Source organism: Bubalus bubalis, chromosome 11 (assembly GCF_019923935.1).
Source record: "Bubalus bubalis isolate 160015118507 breed Murrah chromosome 11, NDDB_SH_1, whole genome shotgun sequence".
In the NCBI taxonomy this organism is placed as follows: domain Eukaryota; kingdom Metazoa; phylum Chordata; class Mammalia; order Artiodactyla; family Bovidae; genus Bubalus; species Bubalus bubalis.
The window spans coordinates 96,419,896-96,442,261 of record NC_059167.1 but is presented as its reverse complement, the minus strand read 5'-3'; the positions used below and the strand labels follow the sequence as shown (position 1 = coordinate 96,442,261).

Below are 22,366 nucleotides of genomic sequence, written 5' to 3'. Positions count from 1 at the left end.
GGGGGCATCCCTTTAGCTCCAGCTGGAACAATGCCATCCCAAAGGACTCACTTCTGGCCATAGATGTTGAGTTGTAGCCACCTGACCCTTGATAAGTCTATCATATTCTTTGCTATTAGAACTAGAACCAGAGACACAAAATCTCCAGGTGGGGGTGCAATGGGGGTGGGGGTGGGAGTTGGGAGGTATGGGGGTGGGGGTGGAGGGGTGTTGATAAGCCTGGGGGTGGGGAGGGGCGGATGGTGTTGATAAGCCTGCAGTTGACAGCCTGGGACTTAGGATACATTTTCAGCAAGGTACAAGCTGGAAAGTTGATAATTGGAAACTCATCTTCAGAGAAAGACTGGAGAAGAAACAGATTATCAGAGAAATCATACATCCCAATAATTGAAAGGAAGAAGTGGCCCAATGCCTTTCTACTTCTCATGACACCCAACTCAATATCCTGCTTTTGTTTTTCATGATACTCCCTTGTAACCTACTGAGAAGCCACCTTTTCTTAGATAAGTTGAATAGGTTACTGTTCTTTGCAAAATAAATTAGTCCTGGCTGCAAGGAGATCCAACCAGTCCATCCTAAAGGAGATCAGTCCTGGGTATTCATTGGAAGGACTGATATTGAAGCTGAAAGTCCAATACTTTGGCCATCTGATGCAAAGAGCTGACTCATTTGAAAAGACCCTGATGCTGGGGAAAATTGAGGGCAGGAGGAGGAGGGGAAGACAGAGGATGAGGTGGTTGGATGGCATCACGGACTCGATGGACATAGGTTTGGGTGAACTCCAGGAGCTGGTGATAGACGGGGAGGCCTGGCATGCTGTGGTTCGTGGGGTCGCAAAGAGTCAGACACGACTGAGCGACTGAACTGAACTGAACTGAAGCGAGGAAAAAACAATTTATTAGGGCTATTGCAAGAGTAGTATTGTCATAATATAAAAGTATGAGTACACTGGGGATAAAAATATCTTATGGGAACATTGTGTAGATTACATGGGATTATCCATAAAATGCATAGTTCCTGGCACATATCGGATGCTTCCCCCACCAAATACCATTCTGACCATTATTATGACCACTCTGGTTCTTCCCACAGTCTCTCTCACACACACATTCCTGAGCGTGTGACCTTATTGAGGGTTTAATAGAGAGTGGGAGAAGGACATTTACCTCAGCTCACACACCACTGCTGACTTCAAATCCCAATACACATTCTCTTCTCCAAAGACCCTTCCCAGCCTTGGCCCACCAAGTATTTTTCTCTTTGTGTTCTCCCAACAAGGCCCCAGATACATGACTTCTTCTCTCCCTCCAGGATTACCAGCTGCACCCCAAACTTGCACACCCTGTTCCATCCAGGTACTCAGCAGAGCAGTGAATTATATGGCCAGCTTTCCCCTCGTTATGCTAACCATGGCCACTGAGGCTAAGCAGGTCCTGTTCTGGCTCCAGGGTCTGCCCGTAGGGTGAAGCCCGATCCAGCTCTGCCAAGAGACCAACAGGACAGAACATCAGGTCCCGTGAAGAATGAGGATCTACTCCAATCTCTTCATAACAGGCGCTACGCGACAGTGATGGGCCTGCCCTCCCTTGGCCTCCCCCGACGCTGCCCCCTCTCTCACCTCCCTTGCCTGTTTTAAGGACTCTTGATGATGTCACATCAGGCAACTGCCAACTTGTCAGTGAAGGAGGTGGCGCCTTAATGGAGTATGAGGTCTAATCAACAGGAACTGCCAACAGGGGAAGGAAGCCTGAGGCCTGTCCTATAAGGAAGAGGCTCTGCTTCCAAAGGTGGGGAGAAGTCTGGCAGTAGAGGGGGGTGGCGAAGCTGAGAGAAATCCTTCCAGTGAACCAGATGTGCCTTGACATGTCTTGTGTCTCATTCTCCACAAAGCTCCAAGACAAAAAATTAAATGTGCCTGGTGAACAGGAAGTGGACATGCCTGTGAGTTTTGAAATGAGGCGCTGCCAGTCCACATCACAATTAAGCTAAAATAGAACCTCAGTGACTTTTGGTTAAACACACTGGTTAACTTAATTTCATGCCCATAGACTACAATTCAACCATGCAGCCCACCAAACAATTATTTTATCAGCCCCAGGAACCATGATGCACGTAAGTTTTCAGCTTGCTCAACATCACTGAGCAAGTTGCAGCCTTTCTAAAGCAGATAAATCACTAACACCCACTGATGACTTCAGATTTCATCATCACCTAAGTGTCAAGTTGGAAATTCTCATATTTTTGTACTGTTAAGCTGAGAACATTAGAAGGCTATATGTTGGAACAAGACATTATATTTCTTTTATAATAAAAAAGAAATACAAGTGACTGGCAAACAGGAATGTATGTCCATGTCCCGTGATCGTTATGTAAATGCAAACTGAAAAGACAACAAAATGTCATTTTCATTTAGCAAACTAGCAAAAGCTAAAACATCTGATGGTTCCTCTTGTTGCTAACGATGGAGGCAGACAGAAACACTCTTACACTGTTGTCACTGAAAAGTAGTACAACCATTTAAAAAAACCTCAGCACAACCTCTCCAAAATGTGAAAGTATACTCACTCCGAGTATACCTTCTGCTGCCAGAAGTCTTCCTACCACTATAGGTAGCATAGGTTTGAATTCTATACAGTGGTCAGTATAAGTGAGCTGGATATGCACAAAGCAATGTGGTTATAGGTAGCATATGTTTGAATTCTATACAGTGGTCAGTATAAGTGAGCTGGATATACACAGAGCAATGTGGAATGATTCCAAAAATATAATGTATTTAAAATTAGAGAAGGAATTAATTTAAAGCATAAACTAAATATAAATATACCCCCAAAGAACATTAAATATTTGGAGATACCAATGATAGAAATGAAAAGTGGGTAGAAAGGATACACGTGATACACAAGAGAGTCGACGCCTGTGGTAAAAATAACGGCAACGAAAATGGTGATAAGTGAAAAGTAATAAAAATTTTAAAATAAATGTGGACATAATGCCATGCTGTGAATTAAGGGACATAATGGACTCGGTCAGGTATAACTGGATTCTGAAAAAAAGAAAAAATTACAATAACGACAACAAAAGCTTCCAACTATTCTTGCCTAAACATACAGAATATATAGGTTCAAAAATGTTAATTGAGACATTTGATGTACCAGCAATAGGTTGAAAACATTCTAAATGTCAATCAGGATAGGTTGGATAAATTAGCTTACCTCTATTCAATAGCACACAATGCAGCCTTGGAAAGATAATGAGGTGACTCTATATTAACTACATAGAATGTTCTGTAAGTATATCAGCTCAGTTCAGTCCAGTTGCTCAGTCGTGTCTGACTCTTTGCAACCCCATGGATTGCAGCACACCAGGCCTTCCTGTCCATCACCAACTCCCAGAGTTCACTCAAACTCACGTCCATCGAGTCGATGATGCCATCCAACCATCTCATCCTCTGTCGTCCCCTTCTCCTCCTGCCCCCAATCCCTCCCAGCATCAGAATCTTTTCCAACGAGTCAACTCTTCGCATGAGGTGGCCAAAGTACTGGAGTTTCAGCTTCAGCATCATTCCTTCCAATGAACACCCAGGATTGATCTCCTTTAGAATGGACTGGTTGGATCTCCTTGCAGTCCAAGGGACTCTCAAGTACATAGTTAAGTTGTAAAAATGATATGTAGTGTAAAAGGAGATAACATAGATGACCTGGAAGATTTTAATCTTGTCCTCCTGTGAATAGCTTAGTTAATAATACTGAGCCATCAGTACTGAATTTACTTAGTGAAAGAAAAAAAAAAGGCTGATTTCCAGTCATTCGGCCAAAGAGGATCCCCTTTTCCATAAAGATCATTTCTTCAACAAGGAAAGTCCCATTATAACATGGTCACCTAGATATTCCCTGATCCTCTTTTTCTGTAAACATAATAGACTATTTTAAGAATGGGTTTCCTGTCCTGAGTCCTTTCCTAAGATATTCCTAGTCAGGCTATGTCTAGATGAATCTGAGTATAATTGGAATTTCAAAAGGAGAAGAAAGAAAAATAGAGTAGAATAAATATATGAAAAGATGATTGAGAATTGTCCAACGACATCTATCATGTATCCAAAAATCCTAAAGAACTGTAGCAGAATAAATACTCCTCCTACCCAAATCCTTCCCAAATGCCTACACATGACATATTCAAACTAGTGAAAACCAAAGATAAAAAGGAAATCTTGAAGGCAGCTGAGAAAAATTACACTAAGTACAGAGTATCAAAGATATGAATTATAGCAAGATTTTTATCAGAAATTGTGCAAGTCAGAAGACATCTTTAAAGGGGCAAAGGAGAAAAAGAACAATCATCCAGGAATTCCATTCCTAGAGGAAAATACTCTTTCAAAAATGGAGATAAGGCAATATGCGTCTGGCTGTGATGGAGTAACAGGGAGAGAATCTATATTCCCACCTTAAACAACTAGAAAAACAAATAAAATATATTAAAAATTGGTTTTCACATATTAGAAAACATTTGGCAATGCCAAGTGGTCTAATGTGCTCATAAATGGGGTTCCAAAAGGATGTGCATGGCAAGACAGGGGGTGGAAGGGACAGAAAAAAATATTTGAAGAAATACTGGCCAAATGTTTCCCAATTAAAAAACCCACAAGTCCAAGCAACTAGAACACCAAGCAAAATTAGCAAAGAAAAGCATCGTTATCGTATTATTACAACTGACAATAAAGATAAAATTCTTGAAGAAATAATTTCTCTTACAAGCATTACTAGCCTAAATATTTCAACAAGAAATGTTATTCAGGGAAAAGGAAAATTATATCAACTGGAAATTTGGAATGAAGAACATGAGCTATCACCTCTGTCAGAGTGGCTATTATAAAAAGACAACAAATAACAAATTGTTGGTGAGAATGTGGAGAAAAGAGAATCCTAGTTTACTGTTGGTAGGAATGTAACTGAATGCAGCCGCTATGGAAAATAGTGTGGTGGTTCCTCAAAAAATTAAAACTAGAACTACCAAATGATCCAGAAATTCCACTTCTGGGTATTTTTCTGAAGAAAACAAAAACACTAATTCAAAAAGAAACATGCACCCCAGTGTTCACAGTAGCATAATTTATAATAGCACAGATACGAAAACAAACTAAGTGTCAGCTGATGAATGGATAAAGAAAATGTAGTGTGTGTACATATATACATATATGTTGTTTAGTCACTAAGTCATGTCTGGCTTTTGTGACTGCAGCCCACCAGGCTCCTCTGTCCAAGGCTTTTCCAGGCAAGAATACTGGAGCGGGTTGTCATTTCCTTCTCCAGGGAATCTTCCCAATCTAGGGATGGAACCTATGTCTACTACGTTAGCAGGTGGGTTTTTTTTACCACTAAGCCACCAGGGAAGCCCCACCTAAGATGTAGCTTATGCTCATTAAATGTTGGTGGAAATGAATGAAGAAAGGAGCTGGGACAGAACGAGGGAGGAAGAGCAAATGAATTTATAGTGATGTTATTAATCAGGGTCCCTGGAACACTGAAAGTCTCCCCTGACCCTCCCTTATCATATTTTATTTATTGCTGAGGCAATACGTCCCTGAAGGCAGTTAGTACCTAGTAAGTCAGGCAGATCCCGTAGAAGTTTTTCAGCCTATGTGGCTTATCAATTCCACCTCCCAATGTATCCCCACTCTGTGCACGTCTTACCACAACCAAAGTCACCAGGCCAACCTATCCTGAGAATAAAAGTTGTCTGGTCCCCTGATACTCAAGACCCAAACTCCCTCTTATTTTTACTCATACTATAATAGTATTGATTGCTTTTTGGACTATAATTCACCACTGTAATCCAAAGTATGCTCAAACTACCACACGATTACACTCATCTCACATACTAGTAAAGTAATGCTTAAAATTCTCCAAGCCAGGCTTCAGCAATACATGAACCATGAACTTCCAGATGTTCAAGCTGGTTTTAGAAAAGGCAGAGGAACCAGAGATCAAATTGCCAACATCCACTGGATCATGGAAAAAGCAAGAGAGTTCCAGAAAAGCATCTATTTCTGCTTTATTGACTATGCCAAGCCTTTGACTGTGGATCACAATAAACTGTGGAAAACTCTTCAAGAGATGGGAATACCAGACCACCTGACCTGCCTTTTGAGAAACCTGTATGCAGGTCAGGAAGCAACAGTTAGAACTGGACATGGAACAACAGACTGGTTCCAAATAGGAAAAGGAGTTCATCAAGGCTGTATATTGTTACCATGCAACTTATATGCAGAGTACATCATGAGAAACGCTGGGCTGGAAGAAGCACAAGCTGGAATCAAGATTGCTGGCAGAAATATCAATAACCTCAGATATGCAGATGACACCACCCTTATGGCAGAAAGTGAAGAGGAACTAAAAAGCCTCTTGATGAAAGTGAAAGAGGAAAGTGAAAAAGTTGGCTTAAAGCTCAACATTCAGAAAACGAAGATCATGGCATCCAGTCCCATCACTTCATGGCAAATAGATGGGGAAACAGTGGAGAAACAGTGTCAGACTTTATTTTTTTGGGCTCCAAGATCACTGCAGATGGTGATTGCAGCCATGAAATTAAGACGCTTACTCCTGGGAAGGAAAGTTATGACCAACCTAGATAGCATATTAAAAAGCAGAGTCATTACTTTGTCAACAAAGGTCCATCTAGTCAAGGCTATGGTTTTTTTAATGGTCATGTATGGATGTGAAAGTTGAACTATAAAGAAGGCTGAGCACCAAAGAATTGATGCTTTTGAACTGTGGTGTTGGAGAAGACTCTTGAGAGTCCCTTGGACTGCAAGGAGATCCAACCAGTTTATCCTAAAGGAGATCAGTCCTGGGTGTTCACTGGAAGGACTGATGTTGAACCTGAAACTGCAATACTTTGGCCACCTGATGCAAAGAGCTGACTCATTTGAAAAGACCCTGGTGCTGGGAAAGATTGAGGGCAGGAGGAGAAGGGGACGACAGAGGATGAGGTGGTTGGATGGCCAATGGGCATGGGTTTGGGTGGACTCCAGGAGTTGGTGATGGACAGGGAGGCCTGGCATGCTGTGGTTCATGGGGTTGGAAAGAGTTGGACACAACTGAGCAACTGAACTGAACTGAATCCAAGGACTTATTGGATTCATTCCAGTAAGACTCTTGGACTGAATCCAAAAGTCTTAGACTTATTAGATGCTAATAACAGTTTGCTGAATGAATGAATGAATGCATAAAAGAAGGACTGAGTAAACAAGTAAAGAATAGTGAGTACACATGGCACAATTTGTTAGCAACTGACAAAGAAACATAGTAGAAGGTGACTCTAATAACCTGCATTTACAGGCCTATGCTCCTTGGCACATTGTTTTGGTAAAATTTATAAGATAACATTTCAGAGTCATCATTTGTAGTAATTGCTAGTCCATTAAAACTCTCTTTCTTATGACCTCCATGTTAGAGTTAGCACAGAGAATGGGTGATAGCTGCTGGCAAGAAAGCATTGTTACAATCTTGTTTCCTCTCTGTCAAGTGACAAAAGAGCTGACCTTCGTTTCATAGCTGGGTGCCAGCTCTGGGCCACTTTTGCTACAACCACCCCAAGCAATTGGCTAAGTTCCTGGTCTGGACTGGACCAGATCCTGAAGATGCCAAGGTGCAGTCCTGGCCCCCACGTGTGCTTCCTCCAGCCTTGCAAGTACCTTTTTCTGAAACTAGTGCCATAAATATGAGGCCTGGAGTCAAGGGCCAGGAGAGTCCTGGTTAAACTCTCAAGCATAAGAGATGGAGCCAAGAAGCAGAGAGGAAATCAGTCAGGCAGAGCAGGACAGGTGGTCCTCGTGTGCGCACAGCCACTTGCTCTCACTGGGAGAAATGGAGAAGCTGACCTAGACCAAGATAGCAGGCCTCAGCCACTGTGTGCCAAGGGCACGGATGTGGCTCACATACTTATGGACATTATGAGTTCATATTTATGGACACTGCAATCAAAGAGGTAAAAAGGTACCACAATGGAGATACTTGAGATTCCACGAGCACTTTTATTTCTCCATAAAACCACTCCTGGAATGAAGGGACAGCTGGCAACAATGATATTTTCCGGGGGTGGGTGTAAATTACTTAGGACTTGGCTTTCAATGAAAGAAACACTTACTAAAAATGGGGACTACAGAACTGACATTCTCCTCTACTCAGTGAGCAAAGAACTCAGAATTCATACTGGTAAATGCAACTTTCTTTAGAAAGGAGAAGCTGTTCATCAAATATGCCCTCCCACCTTGTGCTGTGCTCAATCATGTCCGACCCTTCGCGATCCCATGGACTGTAGCCCGCCAGGCTCCTCTGTCCATGGGATTCTCCAGGCGAGGATACTGGAGGGGGTTGCCATTTCCTTCTCAGGGAATCTTCCTGACCCAGGGGTCAAACCTGCGTCTCTTGCACTTCCTACGTTGGCAGGCAGAGGATTCTTTACCACTAGCATTCCACCCTGGAAACCAAAGTATAACCTAAGACTATCTGTCTCCTGAGCCAGTTGCATAGTATACTTGCAAAGGCTCCTCCAAGTTGAAAATATCCCTACCATACCAGTTAGCCACACCAAAATTTTCCTACACGCTCTATCGCTTCAGCTTTCACACATATATCTGTTTGAAAGGCAAATCTCCAGAAGGAGGTCGTACTTAAAGCTCATACTAGTTCCTAACCAGCCTCTTGATATAATGACAGACGCTAGCATGTAAACCATTTACAGTCTTCAAAACACTTCCACTTTCATCACTGCGTGTGATGCTCACCGTAATAGAGGCCACTGTGGCCTGGGTCCTGGCCCTTTCGATAACTGCACATCTGGTCTTAACAAGAACTCAGCCACGTAGGTATTGCTGCTGTCCTCCTTTTACAAATGAGAGACGCACGTTCCATGGTGGGGGGAACTTGCCTGAGATGATGCAGTGGGCAGAGCACCGCCCACTGCTCTGGGTGGGGCGGGGATCCAAGCCTGGGCCAGCCATATGCTGAGGCTTGACTTTTCTCCCCAGCCCTGCTGTTCCTTAAACTGGGTTGTGAATCCTAGGGCATCCACAGTTGTCTTTGGAGGGTCCTAGGATGTCAACAAGGATTCCAAATTTTGTTTTCATTTTGTTGATAGTCTGTTTAAAATTAATGTAAGCATGCGAGCTGGCTCGGGGATGCAGGGCTGACCAGTGTAGAGTGGAAGACAGCTGTGGGATTCCAGTGCCTGTGCTTGCTTTACGGTGTAGAATGTGTTGAATCCATGGAACATAGTCCAACATCACATTCTCAGATGTCAGTGTGACATATGAGGACCGAATGATGACGTGGCCTCCTTATGAATAAAATCGCAGTGATATAAATAGAAACAAAGATGTGAGAACCAGGGTACCCCATATGACTCACACAGCCTAAGCATAGTGGACCCAAAGGTCCATCAGCCAATGCAATCAGCAAAGCATCATCTGTCTGTCATATTAACCTGTAAACATTAATTTCATTAATTTAAATTATATTGGGGTTCATGGATTTATTTCCATTTTGTTGCAAATTTTAGAAATCCATAGCACTATAGGCCGAAGGTATTTGATGCTAATGCTTATTTCACTAACTCTACAATAAAAATGATTGAAATAAGCACCTGAGTTTGCCTCTGAGAAGAATGTATTAAACCTACTGCCTCCAACATTCATGAGAGATAGAACAATGGGTGTCATTATCCGCCCTCATTTTGCAGATGAGGGAGCTGGAAATGACAAAGAAGAAGTGATTTCTTCAATATTACCATCTCACCAATGCTCAAACCAGGACCAGAATCCCAAGTCTTTCAGAGAAGCAGAGTGAAGTAGATAGAGCAGGGGTTGCAAGGTGGTAGCCCGTAGGCCAAATTTTGTGCTGATCTTATAAAGGATTAAAAAATGAAGACATTTCACAAAAAAATCCTGTTTTCCTGGCTTCTCTGGAAAAATGAGATCTGGTCAACCATCATTGACCAGAATTTGGAGGAGCTCTTCTCTCAGGACCCAGGGATCCTGCCCCAGTGCAGATTATCATTCACTGTGTCTGGGGTGGGGCCTGAGCTTCGCAAAAGCTCCCAGGTCTTGTTCAGAGATGTATTCTGGTCTCTTCTACTTCCATCCTCCACTTTTAAGGATCCTTCTAATTATTTTGGGCCCATATGGATAATCCAGGACAATCTCCTTCTTTTAAAGTCAGATGACCAGCAACCTTAGTATCCTCTTTCCCTGTAACCAAATATACTCACATATTCTAGAAATTAGGACAAGGACAGCTCTGAGCAGCCATGATTCTGTCTGCCATGTTCAAAATATATGCCTTATTTTTATAGTTATATTTATTTTTATAATCTATAGTTATAATCAATTTATAATTATATTTATAATTATTATTATTTTCCAAGTCAGGTTAATTTAATTTTCTATGCTGCCCAAAGAGTTGATGAGAAAGTCAGTCCTTGAGCCCAGTTTTTGCAGCAAAAGATAATGTTATCTTAGATCCTAATGAGTTTTTCTTCACTCAGATAGTAACCAGCTGCTAACCTGTTGCTTTCTACAGATAGACCAAGTATGTACACATACTTGGTCCCAAAAGACTTCACAAAGCTAGTGCACACTAGGTCAAAGCCATTACCAGCTCAGGGGGCTCAGAGAATGGAGAAGGTCAAGGGTAGAGAATCTGATTTCAAAGCAGAGCTAAAACACCATGCAGCCAGGGCAATGAGCATTTTCTGAGAAAAGATAATGTCACCTTTTCTTTGAAAGCCTGAGCCAACTTGGTCAGGCAAGAGAAGCACCCAGTCTGGCTGAATTAATGAAAGCACGTCTTCAGTTCTGGAGAAACTGCAGTAATTAGAGCCATGCCGTTTCCAGCAGGAGACACACATTGACCACCGCATCTTGTCTGAGCGCTCTTCTTTCTATGGAATTTGAGACAAGATTGACAAGTTCAACAATACTGACCAAAGTTGCCCACTCCAGTATCCTTGGGCTTCCCTTGTGGCTCAGCTGGTGAAGAATCTGCCTGCAATGTGGGAGACCTGGGTTCAATCCCTGGGTTGGGAAGATCCCCTGGAGAAGGGAAAGGCTACCCACTCCTGTATAATGGCCTGGAGAATTCCACGAACTGGATAGTCCATGAGTTCACAAGGAGTCGGACACGACTGAGCAACTTTCACTTTTACTTTCACGGTGACCTTACATGGAGTTCTGAACTGAGTCTCAGAAAGGGAACAGCAACACAAGAAAAACGTCTCTGGTTTAGAGTTCTTCCTTCTACTTTTTGTTTTAATTTCTGCTGCTCAAACTCTGGTTAAGTTACAAGTCAGGAATCGAGGGAATTGTTTTCCCATTGAAATTCTCCTAAATTCATGTGTTTAACAAGTACTTATTGAGAATAGCATATGTCCCTAGAGTACTGTTTCTTTATATCATTGTGTTAGTTTCAGCTGCTCAGCTATTGTGCTAAGTCGCTTCAGGAGTGTCTGACTCTGTGACCCTATGGACTGCAGCCCACCAGCCTCCTCCATCCATGGAATTCTCCAGGCAAGAATACTGAAGTGGGTTTCCACGTCCTTCTCCTGGGGATCTTGCCAACCCAAAGATCAACTCTTGTCTCTTAGTCTCCTGAATTGGCAGGCAGGTTCTTTACCACTAGCGCCTGGGAAGCCCTATTTTAGCCACAAGGAAGTATATATTGATGATAAACATTAATGAAAACAGGATCTAACATGGAGTGTTCCCTACAATCAATGTATACATTTGACCAGAGAAGATCCCAACAATAAAAATAGTAGGGTCAGCATTGTTCAAGGCTATTTCTTCACATCAAAACTGCCTTTAATATGTTTAGACTGTGTTTACAATGAAAGCAAAAGAAATGGCTGAGCTTGTAGATATTAATGCTGAATTGGTTTTAACTTCTTTCCTCCTGGTGAAGTATATCTTTCGTAGCTGGCGTCACTCGCCTTCTGCTTTCCCTGTGAGTAGCTACGCCCTTCAGCCTTTATTATTCCTGCATCTACTTGAGTGTCTTAGGATAAACGCCCCAAGGTTTCAACACAGTGCCATGGGAGACAAGGCTTGCACCAGTTAATTTAGCAAAACTCAGTGGTATCATGACTCGTTATTGCCCTAAATCAGATTCTTTTTCCTAAGTGAGAGTTGTAAACTTAAACTCTGCTTTCTGATCCTAGCCAGGCTGGGGACAGGGGAGATGGGTTTTAAGAAATAAAATTAATGAGTTCAATAAGGGTTACGTTGTTCAAAAAACTAAGATCATGGCATCCTGTCCCATCACTCCATGGCAAATAGATGGGGAAACAATGGAAACAGTGACAGACTTTATTTTCTTGGGTCTCAAAATCACTGCAGATGGTGACTGCAGCTATGAAATTAAAAGACACTTGCTCCTTGGAAGAAAAGCTATAACCAACCTAGACAGCATATTAAAAAGCAGAGACATTACTTTGCCAACAAAGGTCCATCTAGTCAAAGCTATGGTTTTTCCAGTAGTCATGTATGGATGTGAGAGTTGGACTATAAAGAAGGCTGAGCACTGAAGAATTGATGCTTTTGAACTGTGTTATTGGAGAAGACTCTTGAGAGTCCCTTGGGCTGCAAGGAGATCCAACCAGTCCATCCTAAAGGAAATCTGTCCTGAATATTCATTGGAAGGACTGATGCCGAAGCTGAAACTCCATACTTTGGCCACCTGATGCAAAGAACTGACTCACAGGAAAAGACCCTGATGCTGGGAAAGATTGAGGGCAGGAGGACAAGGGGATGACAGAGGATGAGATAGTTGGATGGCCTCACCGACTTGATGGACATGAGTTTGAGCAAGCTTCAGGAGCTGGTGATGGACAGGGAGGCCTGGCGTGCTGCAGTCCATGAGGTCTCAAAGAGTCAGACACGACTGAGTGACTGAATTGAAGAGTTATGTAGTTATTGCATACTCCTAGCTGTGCTAAAGTACGGGAAAAACACCCAGGTTCTGGAATCCGTCTGATCTGACTCCAGATCAGCCTCTTACCAGCTGTGTGGCCTTTGGTAAGCTACGCAGCCACTCTGGGCCTCATCCTGCTCTGCATTTACCAAGTTTCTATTACAGGTCAGGAATGATGATGGGCACCGAGGAAAGCTAAAGAAGGTCCCTGCTCCCCAGAGACTTGCAGTCAGTAGGATTTAGAGGCACTAAACAAGAAAACAAGTACAAACCAAATAATTCCTCGTGGCGATGATCCATATAGGAAAGAAATCTGACTGGATTGAGGCCAGCACAGAGAGGACGTTCTGGAAAATTCTCTTCTAGTAGGTGTCTTTTAAGGAAAGACCTAAGAGAGGATTCATTCTTAGAATAGTCTCAGGAAGAGATTTCAGGCATTAGAAGAGAAATTGAAGATTACAAAACTCCGCATCTCACAGATCTACTGTGGGGGTTAAATGGGCTGCTGTTCCCTAGTAAGACCTAAGATCAAGGTGTCTTGCTCAGGGCCCCTCGGAAACCAGCAGACACAACTACCACCACTACTGTGACCCTACATGTGATCCTGAGGAAGGGGCATGCTGGACACCAGAGTTTCAAAGGCTCGCTCTTCCAGATTCCCACATCAAAGATCCAGAGAGAGAAAGAGCAGGAGGGCTTCCCTGTGCTGACTGAAGGTTGCCCGCCTGAGATCCCTGAAGCTTCTCAGCAAGAAACCACACTTCTAGGTGATAAGCGGGTCAATTTCACAGAAAAATGAAAGTGCAGGAAGGAAGTTGAGAGACAGGGAGGCTTTCCTTCTTTCTCCTTCCAGAATGCGTTGTACCTGGAATACTCACACGGTTCTGGTCCAAAGGAAGAAGCAAAGCCATGACGTACTAAGGAAACTGCTAATATAATAACTAGGAAGCACCGTTGTGGTTCTTTCTTTTTCTACTGCTAAGTATTTTTTGTACTTTTATCATTGCTTTTTAACTACCTCTTTCCTCCTTCCTATGTGTTGAACCTATCTCCTATTAAATGTAAAATACTTATAATTGTTAGTATGGTTGTGTGATCTGGTGATATCTGTATATAAATCTTTCACTTTAGACAATTGCCATTAGAGTCAAGCATAATGACCCAGTAGACATCTGCCTGACGAGCTCTCACTTCCTAGAGTGAGAATCTACTCGTGCTGCCTTTATTACTAAAACTAGACAAGCATGACCTACATTATTTTCATTCTAGAATCAGAAATCCCCATTGAATACACACTTTTCCACCCCAGTCCCATTCCTTTCCCTTTTCTCTGATAAAAGACCAAAGTCCTGGGTCTCAGGCCAAGCTACAGAGGAATAAAGAACACAATGAACTTGAAAAAACACATGTATATGTTAGTATTAGATAAATAAGGGGTTGCTAGCAAGATTTTCTGCTTCCTAATCTCATCTGCTTCTTCCTAGGTTAGTGAAGGAGCAATCTCCTTTTTGATTTCTCAGGAATCACCATCAATCTTACGTGTCAGAACTTTTCTCCAGAATCCCAAGTTAGCTTTACTGTGGCCTGGCAGAGGGATGGAGGCGGGAGAGAAGAGGAAGAAGTATACTGCTTGGAGTGATGCGAGTTGAGTTTGAGTCTTGGGTCTGCTTTTTTGACTGTGCTGGGTCTTCACTGTGGCGCCTGTGCTTCTCTCGTTTCCTGTTCCATAGGAAAGGCCAGGTGTGCAGTGTATGGTATAGAGTAATTCACAAACAGTGATTTGAGGATGGTAATGACTGTGATGATGAAGATGATGATGATTTCAGCTGTGTGACCTTCAGTGAGTGACTTAACCTCCCAAAGTCCCATTTTTTGTTATTTGAAATGAAGGCAGAGGATGAACTACATGCCCACCAAGACCACATAACAGCTTTTTCATGTTATTGATGAATAGGGAAGCAGAACGAGTTTTCATGTGGATTTGCATGTTGGGATCCTCAGCTCATGGCCTGTAAATGGCTCTGATAACTGGACTGGATTGAACTGAATCCTCACTCATCAACTGTGCATCATCTTTTGTAATTTTGGGACCAGAGCCAACAAAGCTAAGGTTGTTTGTGGGTCCCAAAAGCAAAGACCAGAAGAGGCATTCAGGCTTTCCAAGAATCTTTCCCACACACTGTCTCTTATTTTCCTATCTTTCCCCCTTTGTAATGAAAACCTCAATGTCCAACTTCCATGTTCCTCTTTCTGGTCAACCTTAATGCCTGTCCCTATGGTTGCATCCTCTGACCATGGGGGAGAAGTTGGGCATTTGATGAGAGACGGTCCAGATATCTGCTGTCCACTGTGAGGACTTTGAAAAGGACTGGATGTACTTTGTATTGCTTAGAAGAATCCACTTGCCTCCAAACACCACTGAAAACTTTGTAGTGAAGACATTAGGTAGTGAGGAGATTATGTGCCCCACAGAAGGCTTCATAAAATCCCCATTTGCACACCTCCTTCCCAAACACCACGAAGGGTTTGCCTTTGCCCACCTGTCACCAGCCACGCAGACTCTGGGCTCCTCTGCTCGCTGACATCCCCCTGCTCTGAGGCAGCCTTTCAACCTGCCAACCCACACTTGTCAACAAGGAGGCTTCAGTGGCTGCTGCACCCTCCTCCTTAGAAAGGATGCTGGGGGTGGCAATTAGACATAATTTTGTCCTTGTCAGGCACACTCTAAGAACACTCTACTTAACTGTCAGGTCACATGTTTTTCAAATGGTTCCTTAAAAATCTTTGCCAATCCTTGTTCCTTAAGAAGCATCAGACTGGCAAAGTTGTGACAAATTGCTTTGAGTTCCAAGAGAGGAAAAAATGTACTCTCTACATATGGTGAGTAAATTCAAATATGCATGTAATACACAAAAATACAGAGGTACACAAATCCATATGATGTATAATCTTTTTGCATATAGTTGGATATATATATTTAGGTAGACATGTTGTGTAAACATATATCTGTGTGTGAATATATTGGGATAAATTGGTGGACTCGATGATGATGAAGGTAGAGCTTTTACTGAAATTTTCCATTGCTTCTGGCTGGATAACACGGAGTTGTTATGGTCTCACCTCATACAAGAAAGGATAAGTAGGTTCTGCTCAGAATTTAAAATAAGCTTTAAAAGAACACCCAGCGAGTGCCTGTCATCCTTTCTTTGGGGAGGGGTAATTGCTCCTGATCTCTTGCAGTTACCCTTTCTCTAAACCCAGAGAGGATTATCTCAGGGGGAAAATGAGAGTTCCGAGTTACCAGCAATACAGGAGTGCTCACTGGCACAATGGGGAGATGGTCCTCTCACAATGGGGAGATGGTCCTCTCACAATGGGGAGATGGTCCTCTCTTAGGCAAGAATACACAGAAGAACTTTACAGAAAAGATCTTCACAACCAAGATAATTGTGATGGTGTGATCACTCACCTAGAGCCAGACGTTCTGGAATGTGAAGTCAAGGGGGCCTTAGAAAGCGTCACTATGAACAAAGCTAGTGGAGGTGATGGAATTCCAGTTGAGCTCTTTCAAATCCTGAAAGATGATGCTATGAAAGTGCTGCACTCAATACGCCAGAAAATTTGGAAAACTCAGCAGTGGCCACAGGACTGGAAAAGGTCAGTTTTCATTCCAATCCCAAAGAAAGGCAATGCCAAAGAATGTTCAAACTATGGCATAGTTGCACTCATCTCACACACTAGAAAAGTAATGCTTAAAATACTCCAAGCCAGGCTTCAGCAATATGTGAACCGTGAACTTCCAGATGTTCAAGCTGGTTTTAGAAAAGGCAGAGGAACCAGAGATCAAATTGCCAACATCCACTGGATCATGGAAAAAGCAAGAGAGTTCCAGAAAAACATCTATTTCTGCTTTATTGACTATGCCAAAGCCTTTGACTGTGTGGATCACAATAAACTGTGGAAAATTCTGAAAGAGATGGGAATACCAGACCACCTGATCCGACTCTTGAGAAACCTATATGCAGGTCAGGAAGCAACTGTTAGAACTGGACATGGAACAACAGACTGGTTCCAAATAGGAAAAGGAGTACGTCAAGGCTGTATATTGTCACCCTGCTTATTTAACTTACATGCAGAGTACATCAGGAGAAACGCTGGACTGGAAGAAACACAAGCTGGAATCAAGATTGCTGGGAGAAATATCAATAGCTTCAGATATGCAGATGACACCACCCTTATGGCAGAAAGTGAAGAGGAACTAAAGGGCCTCTTGATGAAAGTGAAAGAGGAGAGTGAAAAAGTTGGCTTAAAGCTCAACATTCAGAAAACTAAGATCATGGCATCTGGTCCCATCACTTCATGGCAGATAGATGGGGAAACAGTGGAAACAATGTCAGACTTTATTTTGGGGGGCTCCAAAATCACTGCAGATGGTGACTGTAGCCATGAAATTAAGACACTTACTCCTTGGAAGGAAAGTTATGACCAACTTAGATAGCATATTCAAAAGCAGAGACATTACTTTGCCAACAAAGGTCCATCTAGTCAAGGCTATTGTTTTTCCAGTGGTCATGTGTGGATGTGAGAGTTGGACTGTGGAGAAAGCTGAGCTCCGAAGAATTGATGCTTTTGAACTGTGGTGTTGGAGAAGACTCTTGAGAGTCCCTTGGACTGCAAGGAGATCCAGCCAGTCCATCCTAAAGGAGATCAGTCCTGGGTGTTCATTGGAAGGACTGATGCTGAAACTGAAACTCCAATACTTTGGCCACCTGATGCGAAGAGCTGACTCATTGGAAAAGACTCTGATGCTGGGAGGGATTGGAGGCAGGAGGAGAAGGGGATGACAGAGGATGAGATGGCTGGATGGCATCACCAACTCGATGGACATGAGTTTGGGTAAACTCCGGGCATTGGTGATGGACAGGGAGGCCTGGCGTGCTGTGATTCATGGGGTCACAAAGAGTCAGACATGACTGACCGACTGGACTGAACTGAACTGAACTGGGTGACCTCTGACATGATGCTTCTAATCCTGGGAAGAGAAAGCAAATAAGTCAATGCCAGGCTAGAAATGCCCTGAAGCTTATTCAAGGAACTGGCCAAAGGGCTATGATGAAGTAAAGAACTGGAAGCGATGCCACCAATGAGGTATCTCCAGGGCTGTGACTCCACTCAGAAGAAAACCTCCAGTCAGTGGGGCATGAATGCACAGTGAGTCCACATCATTTGGATCCCTTGTACTGAAAATCATCATAGGGTAGGTTGTTATGTATTCAACCACCGATTATTCAACTTCCATTAAGAACCTACTATGTTCTCCCTGAATAATCAGGCACCTAATACTCAACAGCTATTCTGGGCACAGAAGAAACCTAATAAAAAGGCAGACATAAATATGAGACTCTAAGTGACGTACTCTCTAGCTAAGAATTTAGCGATAAATTAATAAATATGTAGTAGAGGTTTCCCTGAGGTGGCCCCACTTTATACAAGTTATAAAAAATACTGATATCAAATAGCACCATGTCACTTTGAAAAGTGTTGTTTTGGAAGGTAAATTAGTATATGATCACTCTACTGATAAGTAAAGGAGGATAAAAATTGAATTTATCAATCTGACAAGTGTAACAGTTGCAGTTTAAGCAGAATGCTGGGGGGAAAAATCTGACTGGAGTAGGCTTTAAAAAAAAAAAAAGAATGGGTAAAGAAGCAATGGAGACTGTGAATCCAGACACTTTTTTGAAGAGTTTTGCTCTGAAGGAGAGTAAAAAATTAGAACAAATATTGGTGGAGGTTGAGAGAGCTTACTGTTAGTATAGGAGAAATGGGCTTCCCTGATAGGTCAGTTGGCAAAGAATCTGCCTGCAATGCAGGAGACCCCAGTTCGATTCCTGGGTTGGGAAGATCCCCTGTAGAAGGGAAAGGCTACCCACTCCAGTATTCTGGCCTGGAGAATTCCATGGACTGTATTGTCCATGGAGTCGCAAAGAGTCAGACACGACTCAGTGACTTTCACTCACTCACTCACTCACTCATAGGAGAAACAGCGGCATGTCTACTTGTTGAGGGATTGGTCCAAGAAGGGAAATTCTGATGATGCAATGGGGAGTGAAGAGTGGAGCCAACTTCTAGAAAGCCATCATTGAGTGGAAGAGAGAAGTGGAGAGCTAGCATGGAATGTGGAGAGAATGCCAGGGATAGGAGAGAGGACAATTCATCTGTTGTACCAGGAAGAAAAAGAACAGATGATGGATAAAAGGATGGATGGATGGATAGGTGGATAGATAGAAGGTAGGTTGGTAGATGTACAGATAGATAGATGAGGTAGGTTAAAAGTCATTTGGTTAAGTAGATGTAGTGAATGTTATTAGAAATTTTCTTTGCATTGCTTCAGTTTTCTCAACAAAATAAAAATCAGGCCCTTCTTTGGTGAGGAAGCACTATTAGAGGCTTAAGGAGAGAGGAGAAGATGCAACGTGGTATTGGGAGAGCAGGAGAATGAATAGACCCGAAAAGGACACAAAGATTGCTTGGTATCCCACACAGCTGCTCAGGGCTTGTGGCCATCCCTGGATGAGAGGGCTGGCATGGTTAGCAGTTTTATCTTCAGCCACATTTGCTGCTGGAGTGCAGACTTGAAATAGTGGAGAGCTGGATGCGACCAACTTTGCATTCTTGTCGTACAGCTACATTGCAATTGCAAGGGACTGAAGGTATGTGCAATGCAGTGCTTAGAATGTCAGACCATGGAATTTAAACTGGGTAGGGAGAAGAGTAAGGGACATGAGGAGGATTTGGACTGAAGGTTCTGGTGGGGTCCAGATGTTGGACTTGAAGTACTCAAGCTAGAGAGACAGGAAGTAGCATTCAGAGAGTGGACTAGCAGGAACTAGACGTATGGGTGAGAGCATAGTTACTGGTGATGCCTACAGGGCATGCCCGTGACAATAAGCAAATGAGGCAGCACAGGGGACAAGAGCATGGACGATGAGCAGGTGATACACGGAGGGGCCAGTGTATCCGAAGGATTGTCTGATTGTCTAGTGGTTCATACCATGCACCAAGCACTTAAGGGGCAAATTTCCTGTTTGGGAGTAGATCACAATCTGATGGGAAAGTGAGAGACATAAAGAAGAATTTTTGACAAAGAAAATGTGATATCACATTATATGTATAATACAACTATATATAATATCATGTTGTTATATATGTCAGCCAGAGAAAGACAAATGCTGTATGATCTCACTTATATGTAGATTCTAAAACTCCCTGAACTCATAGCTACAGGGAGCAGAATGGTGGCTGCCAGAGGCAGGGGGTATAGAGTGGGTGAAATAGGTGAAATTGGTCAAAAGGTAAAGAAAAAAAGATTAAAAAGTGATATGTTCTGGGTTCTCTTGGAAAAGTGGAAGATCCGGCAGTAGGATCTGGCAGACCTCAGGCTGGGATAAGAAAACACAAGCAGAAAAGATCTTATCCCAAAGAATTCACTCAGTAAATGTTTGTCAAAGACAAATAGAGAAGGAAGGAGGAAGAGAAGATGTTTCCTTGGCAGAACTACCAGAGTTTGATAACAAAACAGAATTTAGGGAGCAGAGAATAAGTTAAAATGCTTCTGAGATATCATGCCTGGGCACTTGAATGGAATTGAGTTCAGTAAATGCTGAATGGAGACTGTTAGTTATGCTGATGTAATTCAGACATTTAGAGTGTTGAAATATCAGAGCTCAGTGTGTGAATCAATGGCTTTATTGATGGATCCCATAGCTGGAAAATCCATTTCAAAATGCCTGGGCTGAGAGATACATTCAGAGTCTTCTTAATATTCATTTCCACAAACAAAAGTGTACTTTAGGAAAAGGTTGTACCCTAGAAAACCTTAAGTTTTCAAACTGGTTCACAAACATACAGAAAGTGTTATGAGTTTGTTGGAAAAAAATGAGAGAATTTCCTGGCATCCCTTCCGGTTATCCTTACCTTGAATCTCTGGAGAAGGATATTTCTCTCTGAAAAAAGCAGGTTTTTCTGTTACTTCTCAGATACTAGGCGCTCAGAGAGCCACAGAGGAGTTAATTAACTTCAGGTTTATCAGGTGAAGACTGCCCCGGTGTTTTAGACTGAGGGATAAGAGGAAAAGCAAATTGCTTCAAAAAGTAAGCTCAGGTCAGAAGGGGAAGCATGCAGAGATTTGGGGTTTTGGAGTGAACATAAGGAATTCAATGTTTCTTGAGACCTTTACTCTGCAGAGAGTACTTGTAATTTAATCCAAGAGTGACAGTGAGTGGAACTGATGGGAAGAGCCATAGTATCTTAAGACACCATCAGATGAAGTTAGCATGAATAGCCTAAAGCTGAAGACCAAGTTCAAACGCCAGTCCCTCATAACAATTCACCTATCATTTTCTAAACTGGTATTTCATTTCAAGTTTCTATTCTTTGTACCAGCTTGTTCCTTCTGCTTAGGAAGATCTTTCTGCTTGTCTTTAATTAATAAAGGAACTTTTTATGTTAAGGCTCATTTGCCCCCTAGAAGGATTAAAATTAGGAGCTACTTCTTTTGTGTACCTCTCTATTCTAGAATCCATTTCACTCTGTGGGAATTATTTATTTGTGGGTGTTTTCCTTACTCTAACTCAAGTATTTATTGAAAAAAATAATTGAATGTCTGCTGCTGCTAAGTCGCTTCAGTCATGTCCAACTCTGTGCAACCCCATAGAGTGCAGCCCACCAGGCTCCCCCGTCCCTAGGATTCTCCAGGCAAGAACACTGAAGTGGGTTGCCATTTCCTTTTCCAATGCATGAAAGTGAAAAGTGAAAGTCAAGTCGCTCAGTCGTGTCCGACTCCCAGAGACCCCATGGACTGCAGCCTACCAGGCTCATCCGTCCGCGGGATTTTCCAGGCAAGAGTACTGGAGTGGGGTGCCATTGCCTTCTCCAATTGAATGTCTACATTATACTAAATACTTTGGGAAGAAGTGAAAAATTCTGTCAATTTCCCAAATGATTTAGTAAACACAATTTGGAGCAACTACCTACCTGACAAGAACTAATCGGATTTTCTAGTGAATTTTTCACTTTTAAAGCATCTGATTGACAAATGATAGCCATGGCTCCAGGGAGCATTTTTCTTCTCTTCCCGTATAGCTCAGTTGGTAAAGAATCCACCTGTAATGTGGGAGACCTGGGTTCGATCCCTAGGTTGGGAAGATCCCCTGGAGGAGGGAAAGGACACCCACTCCAGTATGCTGGCCTGGAGAATTTCATGGACTGTACATTCCATGGGGTCACAAAGAGTAGGACACAACTAAGCAACTTTGACTTTCACTTTTCTTTCTCTCAAAAAAAAAAAAAAAAATCTATATATAGGCTTTTTAATAGATGTAAACAAAACCTAAAGGACCCAG

General features: G+C 42.5%; 1 long non-coding RNA gene across 2 annotated transcripts in view; it reads right to left on the bottom strand.

The window, feature by feature from the left end:
• Positions 1 to 980: 980 nt before the first annotated feature.
• LOC123328256 overlaps positions 981 to 22,366 on the bottom strand; it is a 40,660-nt gene continuing 19,274 nt past the window's right edge. The window contains exons 2-4 of one of the 2 annotated variants that reach the window (XR_006543086.2): positions 20,940 to 21,079; positions 10,767 to 10,935; positions 981 to 1,480 (exon numbers count right to left, since the gene is read on the bottom strand). This is a non-coding gene — a long non-coding RNA (uncharacterized LOC123328256). The remainder of the gene's footprint in view (positions 1,481 to 10,766; positions 10,936 to 20,939; positions 21,080 to 22,366) is intronic. The other variant, XR_006543087.2, reaches the window with a different exon arrangement.